Below are 21,766 nucleotides of genomic sequence, written 5' to 3' on the forward strand. Positions count from 1 at the left end.
AACCCTAACCCTAACCCTAACCCTAACCCTAACCCTAACCCTACCCTAACCCTAACCCTACCCTAACCCTAACCCTACTCTAGCCCTAACCCTAACCCTAACCCTAACCCTAACCCTAACCCTAACCCCTTTTTTCTACTCTAACCCTGTTTTTCTTGGTTTTCTTCCGCTCCAACCCTGTTTTTCTTGGTTTTCTTCCGTTCTAAATCTGCTTTCCTTGGTTTTCTTGGGCTCTAACCCTGGTTTTCTTGGTTTTATTCCGCTCTAACCCTGGTTTTCTTGTTTTTTTTTCGGCTCTAACCCTGTTTTTCTTGGTTTTTTCCGGCTCTAACCCTGTTTTTCTTGGTTTTCTTCCGCTCTAACGCTGTTTTTCTTGGTTTTCTTCCGCTCTAACCCTGTTTTTCTTGGTTTTCTTCCGTTCTAACCTGGCTTTTCTTGGTTTTTTTCGGCTCTAACCCTGTTTTTCTTGGTTTTCTTCCGCTCTAACCCTGCTTTTCTTGGTTTTCTTCAGCACTAACTTAGTTTTTCTTGGTTTTTACGGCTCGAACCCTGTTTTTCTTGGTTTTTTTCGGCTTTAACCCTGCTTTTCTTGGTTTTCTTCAGCTCTAACCTTGTTTTTCTTGGTTTTCTTCTGTTCTAACCCTGTTTTTCTTGGTTTTCTTCCGCTCTAACCCTGTTTTTCTTGGTTTTCTTCCGTTCTAACCCGGCTTCTCTTGTTTTTTTTCGGCTCTAACCCTGTTTTTCTTGGTGTTATTCGGCTCTAACCCTGCTTTCCTTGGTTTTCTCCGGCTCCAACCCTGTTTTTCTTGGTTTTCTTCCGCTCTAACCCTGTTTTTCTTGGTTTTCTTCCGCTCTAACCCTGTTTTTCTTGGTTTTTTTCGGCTCTAACCTTGCTTTTCTTGGTTTTCTTCAGCTCTAACCTTGTTTTTCTTGGTTTTCTTCTGTTCTAACCCGGATTTTCTTGGTTTTCTTCGGCTCTAACTCTGTTTTTCTTGGATTTCTTCCGCTCTAACTCTGTTTTTCTTGGTTCTCTTCGGCTCTAACCCCGTTTTTCTTGGTTTTCTTCCGTTCTAACCCAGCTTTTCTTGGTTTTCTTCCGCTCTAACCCTGTTTTTCTTGGTTTTTTTCGGCTCTAACCCTGTTTTTCTTGGTTTTTTTCGGCTCTAACCCTGTTTTTCTTGGTTTTTTCCGGCTCTAACCCTGGCTTTTCTTGGTTTTTTTTGGCTCTAACCCGGTTTTTCTTGGTTTTTTTCGGCTCTAACCCTGTTTTTCTTGGTTCTCCTCCACTCTAACCCTGTTTTTCTTAGTTTTCTTCCGTTCTAACCCGGCTTTTCTTGGTTTTTTTCGGCTCTAACCCTGTTTTTCTTGTTTTTTTCCCGCTCTAACCCTATTTTTCTTGGTTTTCTTTCGTTCTAATCCTGTTTTTCTTGGTTTTCTTCCGCTCTAACCCGGCTTTTCTTGGTTTTTTTTGGCTCTAACCCTGTTTTTCTTGGTTTTCTTCCGTTCTAACCCGGCTTTTCTTGTTTTTTTTCGGCTCTAACCCTGTTTTTCTTGGTTTTCTTTTGTTCTAACCTGGCTTTTCTTGGTTTTTTTCAGCTCTAACCCTGTTTTTCTTGGTTTATTTCGGCTCTAACCCTGTTTTCCTTGGTTTTATTCGACTCTAACCCTGTTTTTCTTGGTTTTCTTCCGTTCTAACCCTGTTTTTCTTGGTTTTCCTCCGCTCTAACCCTGTTTTTCTTGGTTTCTTACGGCTCGAACCCTGTTTTTCTTGGTTTTTTTCAACTCTAACCCTGTTTTTCTTGGTTTTCTTCCGCTCAAACCCTGGTTTTCTTGGTTTTTTTCGGCTCTAACCCTGTTTTTCTTGGTTTTCTTCTGCTCTAACCCTGTTTTTCTTGGTTTACTTCCTCTCTAACCCGGCTTTTCTTGGTTTTCTTCCTTTCTAACACTGTTATTCTTGGTTTTCTTCCAGTCCAACCCTGCTTTTCTTGGTTTTCTTCCGCTCTAACCCCGTTTTTCTTGGTTTTCTTCCGTTCTAACCCGGCTTTTCTTGGTTTTCTTCCGCTCTAACCCTGTTTTTATTGCTTTTCTACTGTTCTAACATGGCTTTTCTTGGTTTTTTTCGGCTCTAACCCTGCTTTCCTTGGTTTTCTCCGGCTCTAACCCTGTTTTTCTTGGTTTTCTTCCGCTCTAACACTGTTTTTCTTGGTTTTCTTCCGCTCTAACCCTGTTTTTCTTGGTTTTCTTCAACTCTAACCCTGTTTTTCTTGTTTTTTTTCGGCTCTAACCCTGTTTTTCTTGGTTTTATTCTGCTCTAACCCTGTTTTTCTTGTTTTTCTTCCGCTCTAACCCAGTTTATCTTGGTTTTCTTCAGCTCTAATCCTGTTTTTCTTGGTTTTCTTCCGCTCTAACCCTGTTTTTCTTTGTTTTCTTCCGCTCTAACTCTGTTTTTCTTGGTTTTTTTCGGCTCTAACCCTTTTTTTCTTGGTTTTCTTCCGCTCTAACCCATTTTTCTTGGTTTATTTCGGCTCTAACCCTGTTTTTCTTGTTTTTTTTCGGCTCTAACCCTGTTTTTCTTGGTTTTTTTCGGCTCTAACCCTGTTTTTCTTCGTTTTCTTCCGTTCTAACCCTGCTTTTCTTGGTTATCTTCTGCTCTAACCACTTTTTTCTTGGATTTTCGGCTCTAACCCTGTTTTTCTTGGTTTTCTTCGGCTCTAACCCTGTTTTTCTTGGTTTTCTTCCGTTCTAACCCGGTTTTTCTTGGTTTATTTCGGCTCTAACCATGTTTTTCTTGGTTTCTTTTGTTCTAACACGGCTTTTCTTGTTTTTTTTCGGCTCTAACCCTGTTTTTCTTGGTTTTCTTTTGTTCTAACACGGCTTTACTTGGTTTTTTTCGGCTCTAACCCTGTTTTTCTTGGTTTATTTCGGCTCTAACCCTGTTTTTCTTGGTTTTCTTCGGCTCTAACCCTGTTTTTCTTGGTTTTCTTCCGCTCTAACCCTGCTTTTCTTGGTTTTCTTCAGCACTAACTATGTTTTTCTTGGTTTTTTACGGCTCGAACCCTGTTTTTCTTGGTTTTTTTCGGCTTTAACCCTGCTTTTCTTGGTTTTCTTCAGCTCTAACCTTGTTTTTCTTGGTTTTCTTCTGTTCTAACCCGGTTTTCTTGGTTTTCTTCCGCTCTAACCCTGTTTTTCTTGGTTTTCTTCCGTTCTAACCCGGCTTCTCTTGTTTTTTTTCGGCTCTAACCTTGTTTTTCTTGGTGTTATTTGGCTCTAACCCTGCTTTCCTTGGTTTTCTCCGGCTCTAACCCTGTTTTTCTTGGTTATCTTCCGCTCTAACCCTGTTTTTCTTGGTTTTCTTCCACTCTAACCCTGTTTTTCTTTGTTTTTTTCGGCTCTAACTTTGTTTTTCTTGGTTTTCTTCCGCTCTAACCCTGTTTTTCTTGGTTCTCTTCGGCTCTAACCCCGTTTTTCTTGGTTTTCTTCCGTTCTAACCCGGCTTTTCTTGGTTTTTTTCGGCTCTAACCCTGTTTTTCTTGGTTTTTTTCGGCTCTAACCCTGTTTTTCTTGTTTTTTTTCGGCTCTAACCCTGTTTTTCTTGGTTTATTTCGGCTCTAACCCTGTTTTTCTTGGTTTTTTTCGGCTCTAACCCGGTTTTTCTTGGTTTTTTTCCGCTCTAACCCTGTTTTTCTTGGTTCTCCTCCGCTCTAACCCTGTTTTTCTTGGTTTTCTTCCGTTCTAACCCGGCTTCTCTTGTTTTTTTTCGGCTCTAACCCTGTTTTTCTTGGTGTTATTCGGCTCTAACCCTGCTTTCCTTGGTTTTCTCCGGCTCCAACCCTGTTTTTCTTGGTTTTCTTCCGCTCTAACCCTGTTTTTCTTGGTTTTCTTCCGCTCTAACCCTGTTTTTCTTGGTTTTTTTCGGCTCTAACCTTGCTTTTCTTGGTTTTCTTCAGCTCTAACCTTGTTTTTCTTGGTTTTCTTCTGTTCTAACCCGGATTTTCTTGGTTTTCTTCGGCTCTAACTCTGTTTTTCTTGGATTTCTTCCGCTCTAACTCTGTTTTTCTTGGTTCTCTTCGGCTCTAACCCCGTTTTTCTTGGTTTTCTTCCGTTCTAACCCAGCTTTTCTTGGTTTTCTTCCGCTCTAACCCTGTTTTTCTTGGTTTTTTTCGGCTCTAACCCTGTTTTTCTTGGTTTTTTTCGGCTCTAACCCTGTTTTTCTTGGTTTTTTCCGGCTCTAACCCTGGCTTTTCTTGGTTTTTTTTGGCTCTAACCCGGTTTTTCTTGGTTTTTTTCGGCTCTAACCCTGTTTTTCTTGGTTCTCCTCCACTCTAACCCTGTTTTTCTTAGTTTTCTTCCGTTCTAACCCGGCTTTTCTTGGTTTTTTTCGGCTCTAACCCTGTTTTTCTTGTTTTTTTCCCGCTCTAACCCTATTTTTCTTGGTTTTCTTTCGTTCTAATCCTGTTTTTCTTGGTTTTCTTCCGCTCTAACCCGGCTTTTCTTGGTTTTTTTTGGCTCTAACCCTGTTTTTCTTGGTTTTCTTCCGTTCTAACCCGGCTTTTCTTGTATTTTTTCGGCTCTAACCCTGTTTTTCTTGGTTTTCTTTTGTTCTAACCTGGCTTTTCTTGGTTTTTTTCAGCTCTAACCCTGTTTTTCTTGGTTTATTTCGGCTCTAACCCTGTTTTCCTTGGTTTTATTCGACTCTAACCCTGTTTTTCTTGGTTTTCTTCCGTTCTAACCCTGTTTTTCTTGGTTTTCCTCCGCTCTAACCCTGTTTTTCTTGGTTTCTTACGGCTCGAACCCTGTTTTTCTTGGTTTTTTTCAACTCTAACCCTGTTTTTCTTGGTTTTCTTCCGCTCAAACCCTGGTTTTCTTGGTTTTTTTCGGCTCTAACCCTGTTTTTCTTGGTTTTCTTCTGCTCTAACCCTGTTTTTCTTGGTTTACTTCCTCTCTAACCCGGCTTTTCTTGGTTTTCTTCCTTTCTAACACTGTTATTCTTGGTTTTCTTCCAGTCCAACCCTGCTTTTCTTGGTTTTCTTCCGCTCTAACCCCGTTTTTCTTGGTTTTCTTCCGTTCTAACCCGGCTTTTCTTGGTTTTCTTCCGCTCTAACCCTGTTTTTATTGCTTTTCTACTGTTCTAACATGGCTTTTCTTGGTTTTTTTCGGCTCTAACCCTGCTTTCCTTGGTTTTCTCCGGCTCTAACCCTGTTTTTCTTGGTTTTCTTCCGCTCTAACACTGTTTTTCTTGGTTTTCTTCCGCTCTAACCCTGTTTTTCTTGGTTTTCTTCAACTCTAACCCTGTTTTTCTTGTTTTTTTTCGGCTCTAACCCTGTTTTTCTTGGTTTTATTCTGCTCTAACCCTGTTTTTCTTGTTTTTCTTCCGCTCTAACCCAGTTTATCTTGGTTTTCTTCAGCTCTAATCCTGTTTTTCTTGGTTTTCTTCCGCTCTAACCCTGTTTTTCTTTGTTTTCTTCCGCTCTAACTCTGTTTTTCTTGGTTTTTTTCGGCTCTAACCCTTTTTTTCTTGGTTTTCTTCCGCTCTAACCCATTTTTCTTGGTTTATTTCGGCTCTAACCCTGTTTTTCTTGTTTTTTTTCGGCTCTAACCCTGTTTTTCTTGGTTTTTTTCGGCTCTAACCCTGTTTTTCTTCGTTTTCTTCCGTTCTAACCCTGCTTTTCTTGGTTATCTTCTGCTCTAACCACTTTTTTCTTGGATTTTCGGCTCTAACCCTGTTTTTCTTGGTTTTCTTCGGCTCTAACCCTGTTTTTCTTGGTTTTCTTCCGTTCTAACCCGGTTTTTCTTGGTTTATTTCGGCTCTAACCATGTTTTTCTTGGTTTCTTTTGTTCTAACACGGCTTTTCTTGTTTTTTTTCGGCTCTAACCCTGTTTTTCTTGGTTTTCTTTTGTTCTAACACGGCTTTACTTGGTTTTTTTCGGCTCTAACCCTGTTTTTCTTGGTTTATTTCGGCTCTAACCCTGTTTTTCTTGGTTTTCTTCGGCTCTAACCCTGTTTTTCTTGGTTTTCTTCCGCTCTAACCCTGCTTTTCTTGGTTTTCTTCAGCACTAACTATGTTTTTCTTGGTTTTTTACGGCTCGAACCCTGTTTTTCTTGGTTTTTTTCGGCTTTAACCCTGCTTTTCTTGGTTTTCTTCAGCTCTAACCTTGTTTTTCTTGGTTTTCTTCTGTTCTAACCCGGTTTTCTTGGTTTTCTTCCGCTCTAACCCTGTTTTTCTTGGTTTTCTTCCGTTCTAACCCGGCTTCTCTTGTTTTTTTTCGGCTCTAACCTTGTTTTTCTTGGTGTTATTTGGCTCTAACCCTGCTTTCCTTGGTTTTCTCCGGCTCTAACCCTGTTTTTCTTGGTTATCTTCCGCTCTAACCCTGTTTTTCTTGGTTTTCTTCCACTCTAACCCTGTTTTTCTTTGTTTTTTTCGGCTCTAACTTTGTTTTTCTTGGTTTTCTTCCGCTCTAACCCTGTTTTTCTTGGTTCTCTTCGGCTCTAACCCCGTTTTTCTTGGTTTTCTTCCGTTCTAACCCGGCTTTTCTTGGTTTTTTTCGGCTCTAACCCTGTTTTTCTTGGTTTTTTTCGGCTCTAACCCTGTTTTTCTTGTTTTTTTTCGGCTCTAACCCTGTTTTTCTTGGTTTATTTCGGCTCTAACCCTGTTTTTCTTGGTTTTTTTCGGCTCTAACCCGGTTTTTCTTGGTTTTTTTCCGCTCTAACCCTGTTTTTCTTGGTTCTCCTCCGCTCTAACCCTGTTTTTCTTAGTTTTCTTCCGTTCTAACCCGGATTTTCTTGTTTTTTTTCGGCTCTAACCCTGTTTTTCTTGTTTTTTTCCGGCTCTAACCCTATTTTTCTTGGTTTTCTTCCGTTCTAATCCTGTTTTTCTTGGTTTTCTTCCGCTCTAACCCGGCTTTTCTTGGTTTTTTTCGGCTCTAACCCTGTTTTTCTTGGTTTTCTTCCGTTCTAACCCGGCTTTTCTTGTTTTTTTCGGCTCTAACCCTGTTTTTCTTGGTTTTCTTTTGCTCTAACCTGGCTTTTCTTGGTTTTTTTCAGCTCTAACCCTGTTTTTCTTGGTTTATTTCGGCTCTAACCCTGTTTTCCTTGGTTTTATTCGACTCTAACCCTGTTTTTCTTGGTTTTCTTCCGTTCTAACCTTATTTTTCTTGGTTTTCCTTCGCTCTAACCCTGTTTTTCTTGGTTTCTTACGGCTCGAACCCTGTTTTTCTTGGTTTTTTTCAACTCTAACCCTGTTTTTCTTTGTTTTCTTCCGCTCAAACCCTGGTTTTCTTGTGTTTTTCGGCTCTAACCCTGTTTTTCTTCGTTTTCTTCTGCTCTAACCCTGTTTTTCTTGGTTTTCTTCGGCTCTAACCCTGTTTATCTTGGTTTTCTTTCGTTCTAACCCGGCTTTTCATGGTTTTCTTCCGCTCTAACCCTGTTTTTTTTGGTTTTCTTCCGATCTAACCTTGCTTTTCTTGGTTTTTTCCCGCTCTAACCAAGAAAAACAGGGTTATAGCCAAAAAAAACCAAGAAAAGCAGGGTTAGAACAATAGAAAACCAAGAAAAACAGGGTTTGAGCCGAAGAAAACCAATTAAAGCCGGGTTAGAACGGAAGAAAACCAAGAAAGACGGGGTTAGAGCCGAAGAAAACCAAGAAAAACTAGGTTAGAGCGGAAGAAACCCAAGAAAAAAAGGTTAGAGCCGAAAGAAACCAAGAAAATCAGGGTTAGAGCCAAAAAAAACCCAAGAAAAACAGGGTTAGAGCCGAAAAAAACCAAGAAAAACAGGGTTAGAGCAGAAAAAAACCAAGAAAAACAGGGTTAGAGCCGAAAAAAACCAAGAAAAGCAGGGTTAGAGCGGAAGAAAACCAAGAAAAACGGGGTTAGAGCCGAAGAAAACCAAGAAAAACATAGTTAGAGTGGAAGAAAACCTAGAAAAACGGGGTTAGAGCCGAAAAAATCTAAGAAAAACAGGGGTAGAGCCGAAAAAAAACAAGAAAAACAGGGTTAGAGCCGAAGAAAACCAAGAAAAACAGGGTTAGAGCGGAAGAAAACCAAGAAAAGCCGGGTTAGAACGGAAGAAAACCAAGAAAAACAGAGTTAGAGCGGAATAAAACCAAGAAAAGCAGGGTTAGAGCGGAAAAAATCCCAGAAAAACAGGGTTAGAGCGGAAGAAAAGCAAGAAAAGCCGTTTTGGAACGGAAGAAAACCAAGAAAAACAGGGTTAGAGCGGAAGAAAACCAAGAAAAGCAGGGTTAGAGTGGAAGAAAACCAAGAAAAACAGGGTTAGAGCCGAAAAAAAACAAGAAAAACAGGGTTAGAGCCGAAAAAAAACAAGAACAACAGGGTTAGAGCCGAAGAAAACCAAGAAAAACAGGGTTACAGCGGAAGAAAACCAAGAAAAACAGGGTAAGAGCCGGAAAAAACCAAGAAAAGCCGGGTTAGAACAAAAGAAAACCAAGAAAAACAGGGTTAGGGCCAAAAAAAACCAAGAAAAACAAGATTAGATCCGAAAAAAACCGAGAAAAACAGGGTAAGAGCCGAAAAAAACCAAGAAAAACAGGGTTATATCGGAAGAAAACCAACAAAAAAAGGGTAAGAGCCAAAAAAAACCAAGAAAAAAAACCCTAACTTCAACCCTAACCCTAACCCTAACCCTAACCCTAACCCTAACCCTAACCCTAACCCTAACCCTAACCCTAACCCTAACCCTAACCCTAACCCTAATCCTAACCCTAACCCGAACCCTAACCCTAACCCTAACCCTCACCCTAACCCTAACCCTAACCCTAACCCTAACCCTAACCCTAACCCTAACCCTAACCCTACTCTAGCCCTAAACCTAACCCTAACCCTAACCCTAACCCTAACCCTAACCCTAACCCTAACCCTAACCCTAACCCTAACCCTAACCCTAACCCTAACCCTAACCCTAACCCTAACCCTAACCCTAACCCTAACCCTAACCCTAACCCTAACCCTACTCTAGCCCTAACCCTAACCCTAACCCTAACCCTAACCCTAACCCTAACCCTAACCCTACCCTAACCCTAACCCTACTCTAGCCCTAACCCTAACCCTAACCCTAACCCTAACCCTAACCCTAACCCTAACCCTACCCTAACCCTAACCCTACTCTAGCCCTAACCCTAACCCTAACCCTAACCCCTTTTTTCTACTCTAACCCTGTTTTTCTTGGTTTTCTTCCGCTCTAACCCTGTTTTTCTTGGTTTTCTTCCGTTCTAAATCTGCTTTCCTTGGTTTTCTTGGGCTCTAACCCTGGTTTTCTTGGTTTTATTCCGCTCTAACCCTGGTTTTCTTGTTTTTTTTTCGGCTCTAACCCTGTTTTTCTTGGTTTTCTTCGGCTCTTACCCCGTTTTTCTTGGTTTTCTTCGGCTCTAACCCGTTTTTCTTGGTTTTCTACCGTTCTAAACCGGCTTTTCTTGGTTTTTTTTTGCTCTAACCCTATATTTCTTGGTTTTTTTTCAGCTCTAACCCTGTTTTTCTTGTTTTTTTTCGGCTCTAACCCTGTTTTTCTTGGGTTTTTTTCGGCTCTAACCCTGTTTTTCTTGGTATTCTTCTGCTCTAACCCGGTTTTTCTTGGTTTTTTTCGGCTCTAACCCTGTTTTTCTTGGTTTTTTTCGGCTCTAACCCTGTTTTTCTTGGTTTTCTTCCGTTCTAACCCGGTTTTTCTAGGTTTTTTTCGGCTCTAACCCTGTTTTTCTTGGTATTCTTCTGCTCTAACCCGGTTTTTCTTGGTTTTTTTCGGCTCTAACCCTGTTTTTCTTGGTTTTTTTCGGATCTAACCCTGTTTTTCTTGGTTTTCTTCCGTTCTAACCCGGTTTTTCTAGGTTTTTTTCGGCTCTAACCCTGTTTTTCTTGGTTTTTTCCGGCTCTAACCCTGCTTTTCTTGGTTTTCTTCTGCTCTAACCCTGTTTTTCTTGGTTTTCTTCCGCTCTAACCCTGTTTTTCTTGGTTTTCTTCCGTTCTAACCTGGCTTTTCTTGGTTTTTTTCGGCTCTAACCCTGTTTTTCTTGGTTTTCTTCGGCTCTAACCCTGTTTTTCTTGGTTTTCTTCAGCTCTAACCCTGCTTTTCTTGGTTTTCTTCAGCACTAACTTTGTTTTTCTTGGTTTTTTACGGCTCGAACCCTGTTTTTCTTGGTTTTTTCCGGCTTTAACCCTGCTTTTCTTGGTTTTCTTCAGCTCTAACCTTGTTTTTCTTGGTTTTCTTCTGTTCTAACCCTGTTTTTCTTGGTTTTCTTCCGCTCTAACCCTGTTTTTCTTGGTTTTCTTCCGTTCTAACCCGTCTTCTCTTGGTTTTTTTCGGCTCTAACCCTGTTTTTCTTGGTGTTATTCGGCTCTAACCCTGCTTTCCTTGGTTTTCTCCGGCTCTAACCCCGTTTTTCTTGGTTTTCCTCCGTTCTAACCCGGCTTTTCTTGGTTTTCTTCCGCTCTAACCCTGTTTTTCTTGGTTTTTTTCGGCTCTAACCCTGTTTTTCTTGGTTTTTTTCGGCTCTAACCCTGTTTTTCTTGGTTTTTTTCGGCTCTAACCCTGTTTTTCTTGGTTTTTTTCCGCTCTAACCCTGTTTTTCTTGGTTCTCCTCCGCTCTAACCCTGTTTTTCTTAGCTTTCTTCTGTTCTAACCCGGCTTTTCTTGTTTTTTTTCGGCTCTAACCCTGTTTTTCTTGTTTTTTTCCGGCTCTAACCCGGCTTTTCTTGGTTTTCTTCCGTTCTAATCCTGTTTTTCTTGGTTTTCTTCCGCTCTAACCCGGCTTTTCTTGGTTTTTTTCGGCTCTAACCCTGTTTTTCTTGGTTTTCTTCCGTTCTAACCCGGCTTTTCTTGTTTTTTTCGGCTCTAACCCTGTTTTTCTTGGTTTTCTTTTGCTCTAACCTGGCTTTTCTTGGTTTTTTTCAGCTCTAACCCTGTTTTTCTTGGTTTATTTCGGCTCTAACCCTGTTTTCCTTGGTTTTATTCGACTCTAACCCTGTTTTTCTTGGTTTTCTTCCGTTCTAACCTTATTTTTCTTGGTTTTCCTTCGCTCTAACCCTGTTTTTCTTGGTTTCTTACGGCTCGAACCCTGTTTTTCTTGGTTTTTTTCAACTCTAACCCTGTTTTTCTTGGTTTTCTTCCGCTCAAACCCTGGTTTTCTTGTGTTTATCGGCTCTAACCCTGTTTTTCTTCGTTTTCTTCTGCTCTAACCCTGTTTTTCTTGGTTTTCTTCGGCTCTAACCCTGTTTATCTTGGTTTTCTTTCGTTCTAACCCGGCTTTTCTTGGTTTTCTTCCGCTCTAACCCTGTTTTTTTTGGTTTTCTTCCGATCTAACCTTGCTTTTCTTGGTTTTTTCCCGCTCTAACCAAGAAAAACAGGGTTATAGCCAAAAAAAACCAAGAAAAGCAGGGTTAGAACAATAGAAAACCAAGAAAAACAGGGTTTGAGCCGAAGAAAACCAATTAAAGCCGGGTTAGAACGGAAGAAAACCAAGAAAAACGGGGTTAGAGCCGAAGAAAACCAAGAAAAACTAGGTTAGAGCGGAAGAAACCCAAGAAAAAAAGGTTAGAGCCGAAAGAAACCAAGAAAATCAGGGTTAGAGCCAAAAAAACCCAAGAAAAACAGGGTTAGAGCCGAAAAAAACCAAGAAAAACAGGGTTAGAGCCGAAAAAAACCAAGAAAAGCAGGGTTAGAGCGGAAGAAAACCAAGAAAAACGGGGTTAGAGCCGAAGAAAACCAAGAAAAACATGGTTAGAGTGGAAGAAAACCTAGAAAAACGGGGTTAGAGCCGAAAAAATCTAAGAAAAACAGGGGTAGAGCCGAAAAAAAACAAGAAAAACAGGGTTAGAGCCGAAGAAAACCAAGAAAAACAGGGTTAGAGCGGAAGAAAACCAAGAAAAGCCGGGTTAGAACGGAAAAAATCCCAGAAAAACAGGGTTAGAGCGGAAGAAAAGCAAGAAAAGCCGTTTTAGAACGGAAGAAAACCAAGAAAAACAGGGTTAGAGCGGAAGAAAACCAAGAAAAGCAGGGTTAGAGTGGAAGAAAACCAAGAAAAACAGGGTTAGAGCCGAAAAAAAACAAGAAAAACAGGGTTAGAGCCGAAAAAAACCAAGAACAACAGGGTTAGAGCCGAAGAAAACCAAGAAAAACAGGGTTACAGCGGAAGAAAACCAAGAAAAACAGGGTAAGAGCCGAAAAAAACCAAGAAAAGCCGGGTTAGAACAAAAGAAAACCAAGAAAAACAGGGTTAGGGCCAAAAAAAAACAAGAAAAACAAGGTTAGATCCGAAAAAAACCGAGAAAAACAGGGTAAGAGCCGAAAAAAACCAAGAAAAACAGGGTTATATCGGAAGAAAACCAAGAAAAACAGGGTAAGAGCCAAAAAAAACCAAGAAAAAAAACCCTAACTTCAACCCTAACCCTAACCCTAACCCTAACCCTAACCCTAACCCTAACCCTAATCCTAACCCTAACCCGAACCCTAACCCTAACCCTAACCCTAACCCTAACCCTAACCCTAACCCTAACCCTACTCTAGCCCTAACCCTAACCCTAACCCTAACCCTAACCCTAACCCTAACCCTAACCCTAACCCTAACCCTAACCCTAACCCTAACCCTAACCCTAACCCTAACCCTAACCCTACTCTAGCCCTAAACCTAACCCTAACCCTAACCCTAACCCTAACCCTAACCCTAACCCTAACCCTAACCCTAACCCTAACCCTAACCCTAACCCTAACCCTAACCCTAACCCTAACCCTACTATAGCCCTAACCCTAACCCTAACCCTAACCCTAACCCTAACCCTAACCCTAACCCTAACCCTAACCCTAACCCTAACCCTAACCCTAACCCTAACCCTACCCTAACCCTAACCCTACTCTAGCCCTAACCCTAACCCTAACCCTAACCCTAACCCTAACCCTAACCCTAACCCTAACCCTAACCCTAACCCTAACCCTAACCCTAACCCTAACCCTAACCCTAACCCTACCCTAACCCTAACCCTACTCTAGCCCTAACCCTTACCCTAACCCTAACCCTAACCCTAACCCCTTTTTTCTACTCTAACCCTGTTTTTCTTGGTTTTTTTCCGCTCTAACCCTGTTTTTCTTGGTTTTCTTCCGTTCTAAATCTGCTTTCTTGGTTTTCTTGGGCTCTAACCCTGGTTTTCTTGGTTTTATTCCGCTCTAACCCTGGTTTTCTTGGTTTTTTTTCGGCTCTAACCCTGTTTTTCTTGGTTTTCTTCGGCTCTTACCCCGTTTTTCTTGGTTTTCTTCGGCTCTAACCCGTTTTTCTTGGTTTTCTTCCGTTCTAAACCGGCTTTTCTTGGTTTTTTTTTGCTCTAACCCTGTATTTCTTGGTTTTTTTTCAGCTCTAACCCTGTTTTTCTTGTTTTTTTTCGGCTCTAACCCTGTTTTTCTTGGGTTTTTTTCGGCTCTAACCCTGTTTTTCTTGGTATTCTTCTGCTCTAACCCGGTTTTTCTTGGTTTTTTTCGGCTCTAACCCTGTTTTTCTTGGTTTTTTTCGGATCTAACCCTGTTTTTCTTGGTTTTCTTCCGTTCTAACCCGGTTTTTCTAGGTTTTTTTCGGCTCTAACCGTGTTTTTCTTGGTTTTTTCCGGCTCTAACCCTGCTTTTCTTGGTTTTCTTCCGCTCTAACCCTGTTTTTCTTGGTTTTCTTCCGCTCTAACCCTGTTTTTCTTGGTTTTCTTCCGTTCTAACCTGGCTTTTCTTGGTTTTTTTCGGCTCTAACCCTGTTTTTCTTGGTTTTCTTCGGCTCTAACCCTGTTTTTCTTGGTTTTCTTCAGCTCTAACCCTGCTTTTCTTGGTTTTCTTCAGCACTAACTTTGTTTTTCTTGGTTTTTTACGGCTCGAACCCTGTTTTTCTTGGTTTTTTCCGGCTTTAACCCTGCTTTTCTTGGTTTTCTTCAGCTCTAACCTTGTTTTTCTTGGTTTTCTTCTGTTCTAACCCTGTTTTTCTTGGTTTTCTTCCGCTCTAACCCTGTTTTTCTTGGTTTTCTTCCGTTCTAACCCGGCTTCTCTTGTTTTTTTTCGGCTCTAACCCTGTTTTTCTTGGTGTTATTCGGCTCTAACCCTGCTTTCCTTGGTTTTCTCCGGCTCTAACCCTGTTTTTCTTGGTTTTCTTCCGCTCTAACCCTGTTTTTCTTGGTTTTCTTCCGCTCTAACCCTGTTTTTCTTGGTTTTTTTCGGCTCTAACCTTGCTTTTCTTGGTTTTCTTCAGCTCTAACCTTGTTTTTCTTGGTTTTCTTCTGTTCTAACCCGGATTTTCTTGGTTTTCTTCGGCTCTAACTCTGTTTTTCTTGGTTTTCTTCCGCTCTAACCCTGTTTTTCTTGGTTCTCTTCGGCTCTAACCCCGTTTTTCTTGGTTTTCTTCCGTTCTAACCCGGCTTTTCTTGGTTTTCTTCCGTTCTAACCCTGTTTTTCTTGGGTTTTTTCGGCTCTAACCCTGTTTTTCTTGGTTTTTTTCGGCTCTAACCCTGTTTTTCTTGTTTTTTTTCGGCTCTAACCCTGTTTTTCTTGTTTTTTTTCGGCTCTAACCCAGTTTTTCTTGGTTTTTTTCGGCTCTAACCCTGCTTTTCTTGGTTCTCCTCCGCTCTAACCCTGTTTTTGTTAGTTTTCTTCCGTTCTAACCCGGCTTTTCTTGGTTTTTTTCGGCTCTAACCCTGTTTTTCTTGTTTTTTTCCGGCTCTAACCCTATTTTTCTTGGTTTTCTTCCGTTCTAATCCTGTTTTTCTTGGTTTTCTTCCGCTCTAACCCGGCTTTTCTTGGTTTTTTTCGGCTCTAACCCTGTTTTTCTTGGTTTTCTTCCGTTCTAACCCGGCTTTTCTTGTTTTTTTTCGGCTATAACCCTGTTTTTCTTGGTTTATTTCGGCTCTAACCCTGTTTTCCTTGGTTTTATTCCGCTCTAACCCTGTTTTTCTTGGTTCTCCTCCGCTCTAACCCTGTTTTTCTTAGCTTTCTTCTGTTCTAACCCGGCTTTTCTTGGTTTTTTTCGGCTCTAACCCTGTTTTTCTTGTTTTTTTCCGGCTCTAACCCTATTTTTCTTGGTTTTCTTCCGTTCTAATCCTGTTTTTCTTGGTTTTCTTCCGCTCTAACCCGGCTTTTCTTGGTTTTTTTCGGCTCTAACCCTGTTTTTCTTGGTTTTCTTCCGTTCTAACCCGGCTTTTCTTGTTTTTTTCGGCTCTAACCCTGTTTTTCTTGGTTTTCTTTTGCTCTAACCTGGCTTTTCTTGGTTTTTTTCAGCTCTAACCCTGTTTTTCTTGGTTTATTTCGGCTCTAACCCTGTTTTCCTTGGTTTTATTCGACTCTAACCCTGTTTTTCTTGGTTTTCTTCCGTTCTAACCTTATTTTTCTTGGTTTTCCTTCGCTCTAACCCTGTTTTTCTTGGTTTCTTACGGCTCAAACGCTGTTTTTCTTGGTTTTTTTCAACTCTAACCCTGTTTTTCTTGGTTTTCTTCCGCTCAAACCCTGGTTTTCTTGTGTTTATCGGCTCTAACCCTGTTTTTCTTCGTTTTCTTCTGCTCTAACCCTGTTTTTCTTGGTTTTCTTCGGCTCTAACCCTGTTTATCTTGGTTTTCTTTAGTTCTAACTTGGCTTTTCTTGGTTTTCTTCCGCTCTAACCCTGTTTTTTTTGGTTTTCTTCCGATCTAACCTTGCTTTTCTTGGTTTTTTCCCGCTCTAACCAAGAAAAACAGGGTTATAGCCAAAAAAAACCAAGAAAAGCAGGGTTAGAACAATAGAAAACCAAGAAAAACAGGGTTTGAGCCGAAGAAAACCAATTAAAGCCGGGTTAGAACGGAAGAAAACCAAGAAAAACGGGGTTAGAGCCGAAGAAAACCAAGAAAAACTAGGTTAGAGCGGAAGAAACCCAAGAAAAAAAGGTTAGAGCCGAAAGAAACCAAGAAAATCAGGGTTAGAGCCAAAAAAACCCAAGAAAAACAGGGTTAGAGCCAAAAAAAACCAAGAAAAACAGGGTTAGAGCCGAAAAAAACCAAGAAAAGCAGTGTTAGAGCGGAAGAAAACCAAGAAAAACGGGGTTAGAGCCGAAGAAAACCAAGAAAAACATGGTTAGAGTGGAAGAAAACCTAGAAAAACGGGGTTAGAGCCGAAAAAATCTAAGAAAAACAGGGGTAGAGCCGAAAAAAAACAAGAAAAACAGGGTTAGAGCCGAAGAAAACCAAGAAAAACAGGGTTAGAGCGGAAGAAAACCAAGAAAAGCCGGGTTAGAACGGAAAAAATCCCAGAAAAACAGGGTTAGAGCGGAAGAAAAGCAAGAAAAGCCGTTTTAGAACGGAAGAAAACCAAGAAAAACAGGGTTAGAGCGGAAGAAAACCAAGAAAAGCAGGGTTAGAGTGGAAGAAAACCAAGAAAAACAGGGTTAGAGCCGAAAAAAAACAAGAAAAACAGGGTTAGAGCCGAAAAAAACCAAGAACAACAGGGTTAGAGCCGAAGAAAACCAAGAAAAACAGGGTTACAGCGGAAGAAAACCAAGAAAAACAGGGTAAGAGCCGAAAAAAACCAAGAAAAGCCGGGTTAGAACAAAAGAAAACCAAGAAAAACAGGGTTAGGGCCAAAAAAAACCAAGAAAAACAAGGTTAGATCCGAAAAAAACCGAGAAAAACAGGGTAAGAGCCGAAAAAAACCAAGAAAAACAGGGTTATATCGGAAGAAAACCAAGAAAAACAGGGTAAGAGCCAAAAAAAACCAAAAAAAAAACCCTAACTTCAACCCTAACCCTAACCCTAACCCTAACCCTAACCCTAACCCTAACCCTAACCCTAATCCTAACCCTAACCCGAACCCTAACCCTAGCCCTAACCCTCACCCTAACCCTAACCCTAACTCTAACCCTAACCCTAACCCTAACCCTAACCCTAACCCTAACCCTAACCCTACTCTAGCCCTAACCCTAACCCTAACCCTAACCCTAACCCTAACCCTAACCCTAACCCTAACCCTAACCCTAACCCTAACCCTACTCTAGCCCTAACCCTAACCCTAACCCTAACCCTAACCCTAACCCTAACCCTAACCCTAACCCTAACCCTAACCCTAACCCTACCCTAACCCTAACCCTACTCTAGCCCTAACCCTAACCCTAACCCTAACCCTAACCCTAACCCTAACCCTAACCCTAACCCTAACCCTAACCCTAACCCTAACCCTAACCCTACCCTAACCCTAACCCTACTCTAGCCCTAACCCTTACCCTAACCCTAACCCCTTTTTTCTACTCTAACCCTGTTTTTCTTGGTTTTCTTCCGCTCTAACCCTGTTTTTCTTGGTTTTCTTCCGTTCTAAATCTGCTTTCTTGGTTTTCTTGGGCTCTAACCCTGGTTTTCTTGGTTTTATTCCGCTCTAACCCTGGTTTTCTTGGTTTTTTTTCGGCTCTAACCCTGTTTTTCTTGGTTTTCTTCGGCTCTTACCCCGTTTTTCTTGGTTTTCTTCGGCTCTAACCCGTTTTTCTTGGTTTTCTTCCGTTCTAAACCGGCTTTTCTTGGTTTTTTTTTGCTCTAACCCTGTATTTCTTGGTTTTTTTTCAGCTCTAACCCTGTTTTTCTTGGTTTTTTTCGGCTCTAACCCTGTTTTTCTTGGGTTTTTTTCGGCTCTAACCCTGTTTTTCTTGGTATTCTTCTGCTCTAACCCGGTTTTTCTTGGTTTTTTTCGGCTCTAACCCTGTTTTTCTTGGTTTTTTTCGGATCTAACCCTGTTTTTCTTGGTTTTCTTCCGTTCTAACCCGGTTTTTCTAGGTTTTTTTCGGCTCTAACCGTGTTTTTCTTGGTTTTTTCCGGCTCTAACCCTGCTTTTCTTGGTTTTCTTCCGCTCTAACCCTGTTTTTCTTGGTTTTCTTCCGCTCTAACCCTGTTTTTCTTGGTTTTCTTCCGTTCTAACCTGGCTTTTCTTGGTTTTTTTCGGCTCTAACCCTGTTTTTCTTGGTTTTCTTCGGCTCTAACCCTGTTTTTCTTGGTTTTCTTCAGCTCTAACCCTGCTTTTCTTGGTTTTCTTCAGCACTAACTTTGTTTTTCTTGGTTTTTTACGGCTCGAACCCTGTTTTTCTTGGTTTTTTCCGGCTTTAACCCTGCTTTTCTTGGTTTTCTTCAGCTCTAACCTTGTTTTTCTTGGTTTTCTTCTGTTCTAACCCTGTTTTTCTTGGTTTTCTTCCGCTCTAACCCTGTTTTTCTTGGTTTTCTTCCGTTCTAACCCGGCTTCTCTTGTTTTTTTTCGGCTCTAACCCTGTTTTTCTTGGTGTTATTCGGCTCTAACCCTGCTTTCCTTGGTTTTCTCCGGCTCTAACCCTGTTTTTCTTGGTTTTCTTCCGCTCTAACCCTGTTTTTCTTGGTTTTCTTCCGATCTAACCCTGTTTTTCTTGGTTTTTTTCGGCTCTAACCTTGCTTTTCTTGGTTTTCTTCAGCTCTAACCTTGTTTTTCTTGGTTTTCTTCTGTTCTAACCCGGATTTTCTTGGTTTTCTTCGGCTCTAACTCTGTTTTTCTTGGTTTTCTTCCGCTCTAACCCTGTTTTTCTTGGTTCTCTTCGGCTCTAACCCCGTTTTTCTTGGTTTTCTTCCGTTCTAACCCGGCTTTTCTTGGTTTTCTTCCGTTCTAACCCTGTTTTTCTTGGTTTTTTTCGGCTCTAACCCTGTTTTTCTTGGTTTTTTTCGGCTCTAACCCTGTTTTTCTTGTTTTTTTTCGGCTCTAACCCTGTTTTTCTTGTTTTTTTTCGGCTCTAACCCAGTTTTTCTTGGTTTTTTTCGGCTCTAACCCTGCTTTTCTTGGTTCTCCTCCGCTCTAACCCTGTTTTTGTTAGTTTTCTTCCGTTCTAACCCGGCTTTTCTTGGTTTTTTTCGGCTCTAACCCTGTTTTTCTTGTTTTTTTCCGGCTCTAACCCTATTTTTCTTGGTTTTCTTCCGTTCTAATCCTGTTTTTCTTGGTTTTCTTCCGCTCTAACCCGGCTTTTCTTGGTTTTTTTCGGCTCTAACCCTGTTTTTCTTGGTTTTCTTCCGTTCTAACCCGGCTTTTCTTGTTTTTTTTCGGCTATAACCCTGTTTTTCTTGGTTTATTTCGGCTCTAACCCTGTTTTCCTTGGTTTTATTCCGCTCTAACCCTGTTTTTCTTGGTTCTCCTCCGCTCTAACCCTGTTTTTCTTAGCTTTCTTCTGTTCTAACCCGGCTTTTCTTGGTTTTTTTCGGCTCTAACCCTGTTTTTCTTGTTTTTTTCCGGCTCTAACCCTATTTTTCTTGGTTTTCTTCCGTTCTAATCCTGTTTTTCTTGGTTTTCTTCCGCTCTAACCCGGCTTTTCTTGGTTTTTTTCGGCTCTAACCCTGTTTTTCTTGGTTTTCTTCCGTTCTAACCCGGCTTTTCTTGTTTTTTTCGGCTCTAACCCTGTTTTTCTTGGTTTTCTTTTGCTCTAACCTGGCTTTTCTTGGTTTTTTTCAGCTCTAACCCTGTTTTTCTTGGTTTATTTCGGCTCTAACCCTGTTTTCCTTGGTTTTATTCGACTCTAACCCTGTTTTTCTTGGTTTTCTTCCGTTCTAACCTTATTTTTCTTGGTTTTCCTTCGCTCTAACCCTGTTTTTCTTGGTTTCTTACGGCTCGAACCCTGTTTTTCTTGGTTTTTTTCAACTCTAACCCTGTTTTTCTTGGTTTTCTTCCGCTCAAACCCTGGTTTTCTTGTGTTTATCGGCTCTAACCCTGTTTTTCTTCGTTTTCTTCTGCTCTAACCCTGTTTTTCTTGGTTTTCTTCGGCTCTAACCCTGTTTATCTTGGTTTTCTTTAGTTCTAACTTGGCTTTTCTTGGTTTTCTTCCGCTCTAACCCTGTTTTTTTTGGTTTTCTTCCGATCTAACCTTGCTTTTCTTGGTTTTTTCCCGCTCTAACCAAGAAAAACAGGGTTATAGCCAAAAAAAACCAAGAAAAGCAGGGTTAGAACAATAGAAAACCAAGAAAAACAGGGTTTGAGCCGAAGAAAACCAATTAAAGCCGGGTTAGAACGGAAGAAAACCAAGAAAAACGGGGTTAGAGCCGAAGAAAACCAAGAAAAACTAGGTTAGAGCGGAAGAAACCCAAGAAAAAAAGGTTAGAGCCGAAAGAAACCAAGAAAATCAGGGTTAGAGCCAAAAAAACCCAAGAAAAACAGGGTTAGAGCCAAAAAAAACCAAGAAAAACAGGGTTAGAGCCGAAAAAAACCAAGAAAAGCAGTGTTAGAGCGGAAGAAAACCAAGAAAAACGGGGTTAGAGCCGAAGAAAACCAAGAAAAACATGGTTAGAGTGGAAGAAAACCTAGAAAAACGGGGTTAGAGCCGAAAAAATCTAAGAAAAACAGGGGTAGAGCCGAAAAAAAACAAGAAAAACAGGGTTAGAGCCGAAGAAAACCAAGAAAAACAGGGTTAGAGCGGAAGAAAACCAAGAAAAGCCGGGTTAGAACGGAAAAAATCCCAGAAAAACAGGGTTAGAGCGGAAGAAAAGCAAGAAAAGCCGTTTTAGAACGGAAGAAAACCAAGAAAAACAGGGTTAGAGCGGAAGAAAACCAAGAAAAGCAGGGTTAGAGTGGAAGAAAACCAAGAAAAACAGGGTTAGAGCCGAAAAAAAACAAGAAAAACAGGGTTAGAGCCGAAAAAAACCAAGAACAACAGGGTTAGAGCCGAAGAAAACCAAGAAAAACAGGGTTACAGCGGAAGAAAACCAAGAAAAACAGGGTAAGAGCCGAAAAAAACCAAGAAAAGCCGGGTTAGAACAAAAGAAAACCAAGAAAAACAGGGTTAGGGCCAAAAAAAACCAAGAAAAACAAGGTTAGATCCGAAAAAAACCGAGAAAAACAGGGTAAGAGCCGAAAAAAACCAAGAAAAACAGGGTTATATCGGAAGAAAACCAAGAAAAACAGGGTAAGAGCCAAAAAAAACCAAAAAAAAAACCCTACCTTCAACCCTAACCCTAACCCTAACCCTAACCCTAACCCTAACCCTAACCCTAACCCTAATCCTAACCCTAACCCGAACCCTAACCCTAGCCCTAACCCTCACCCTAACCCTAACCCTAACCCTAACCCTAACCCTAACCCTAACCCTAACCCTAACCCTAACCCTAACCCTACTCTAGCCCTAACCCTAACCCTAACCCTAACCCTAACCCTAACCCTAACCCTAACCCTAACCCTAACCCTAACCCTAACCCTAACCCTAACCCTAACCCTAACCCTAACCCTAACCCTACTCTAGCCCTAACCCTAACCCTAACCCTAACCCTAACCCTAACCCTAACCCTAACCCTAACCCTAACCCTAACCCTACCCTAACCCTAACCCTACTCTAGCCCTAACCCTAACCCTAACCCTAACCCTAACCCTAACCCTAACCCTAACCCTAACCCTAACCCTAACCCTAACCCTAACCCTAACCCTACCCTAACCCTAACCCTACTCTAGCCCTAACCCTTACCCTAACCCTAACCCTAACCCTAACCCCTTTTTTCTACTCTAACCCTGTTTTTCTTGGTTTTCTTCCGCTCTAACCCTGTTTTTCTTGGTTTTCTTCCGTTCTAAATCTGCTTTCTTGGTTTTCTTGGGCTCTAACCCTGGTTTTCTTGGTTTTATTCCGCTCTAACCCTGGTTTTCTTGGTTTTTTTTCGGCTCTAACCCTGTTTTTCTTGGTTTTCTTCGGCTCTTACCCCGTTTTTCTTGGTTTTCTTCGGCTCTAACCCGTTTTTCTTGGTTTTCTTCCGTTCTAAACCGGCTTTTCTTGGTTTTTTTTTGCTCTAACCCTGTATTTCTTGGTTT

Source organism: Coturnix japonica, unplaced genomic scaffold (assembly GCF_054131305.1).
Source record: "Coturnix japonica strain WE unplaced genomic scaffold, WE-NBRP24 Scf043, whole genome shotgun sequence".
NCBI lineage: Eukaryota > Metazoa > Chordata > Aves > Galliformes > Phasianidae > Coturnix > Coturnix japonica.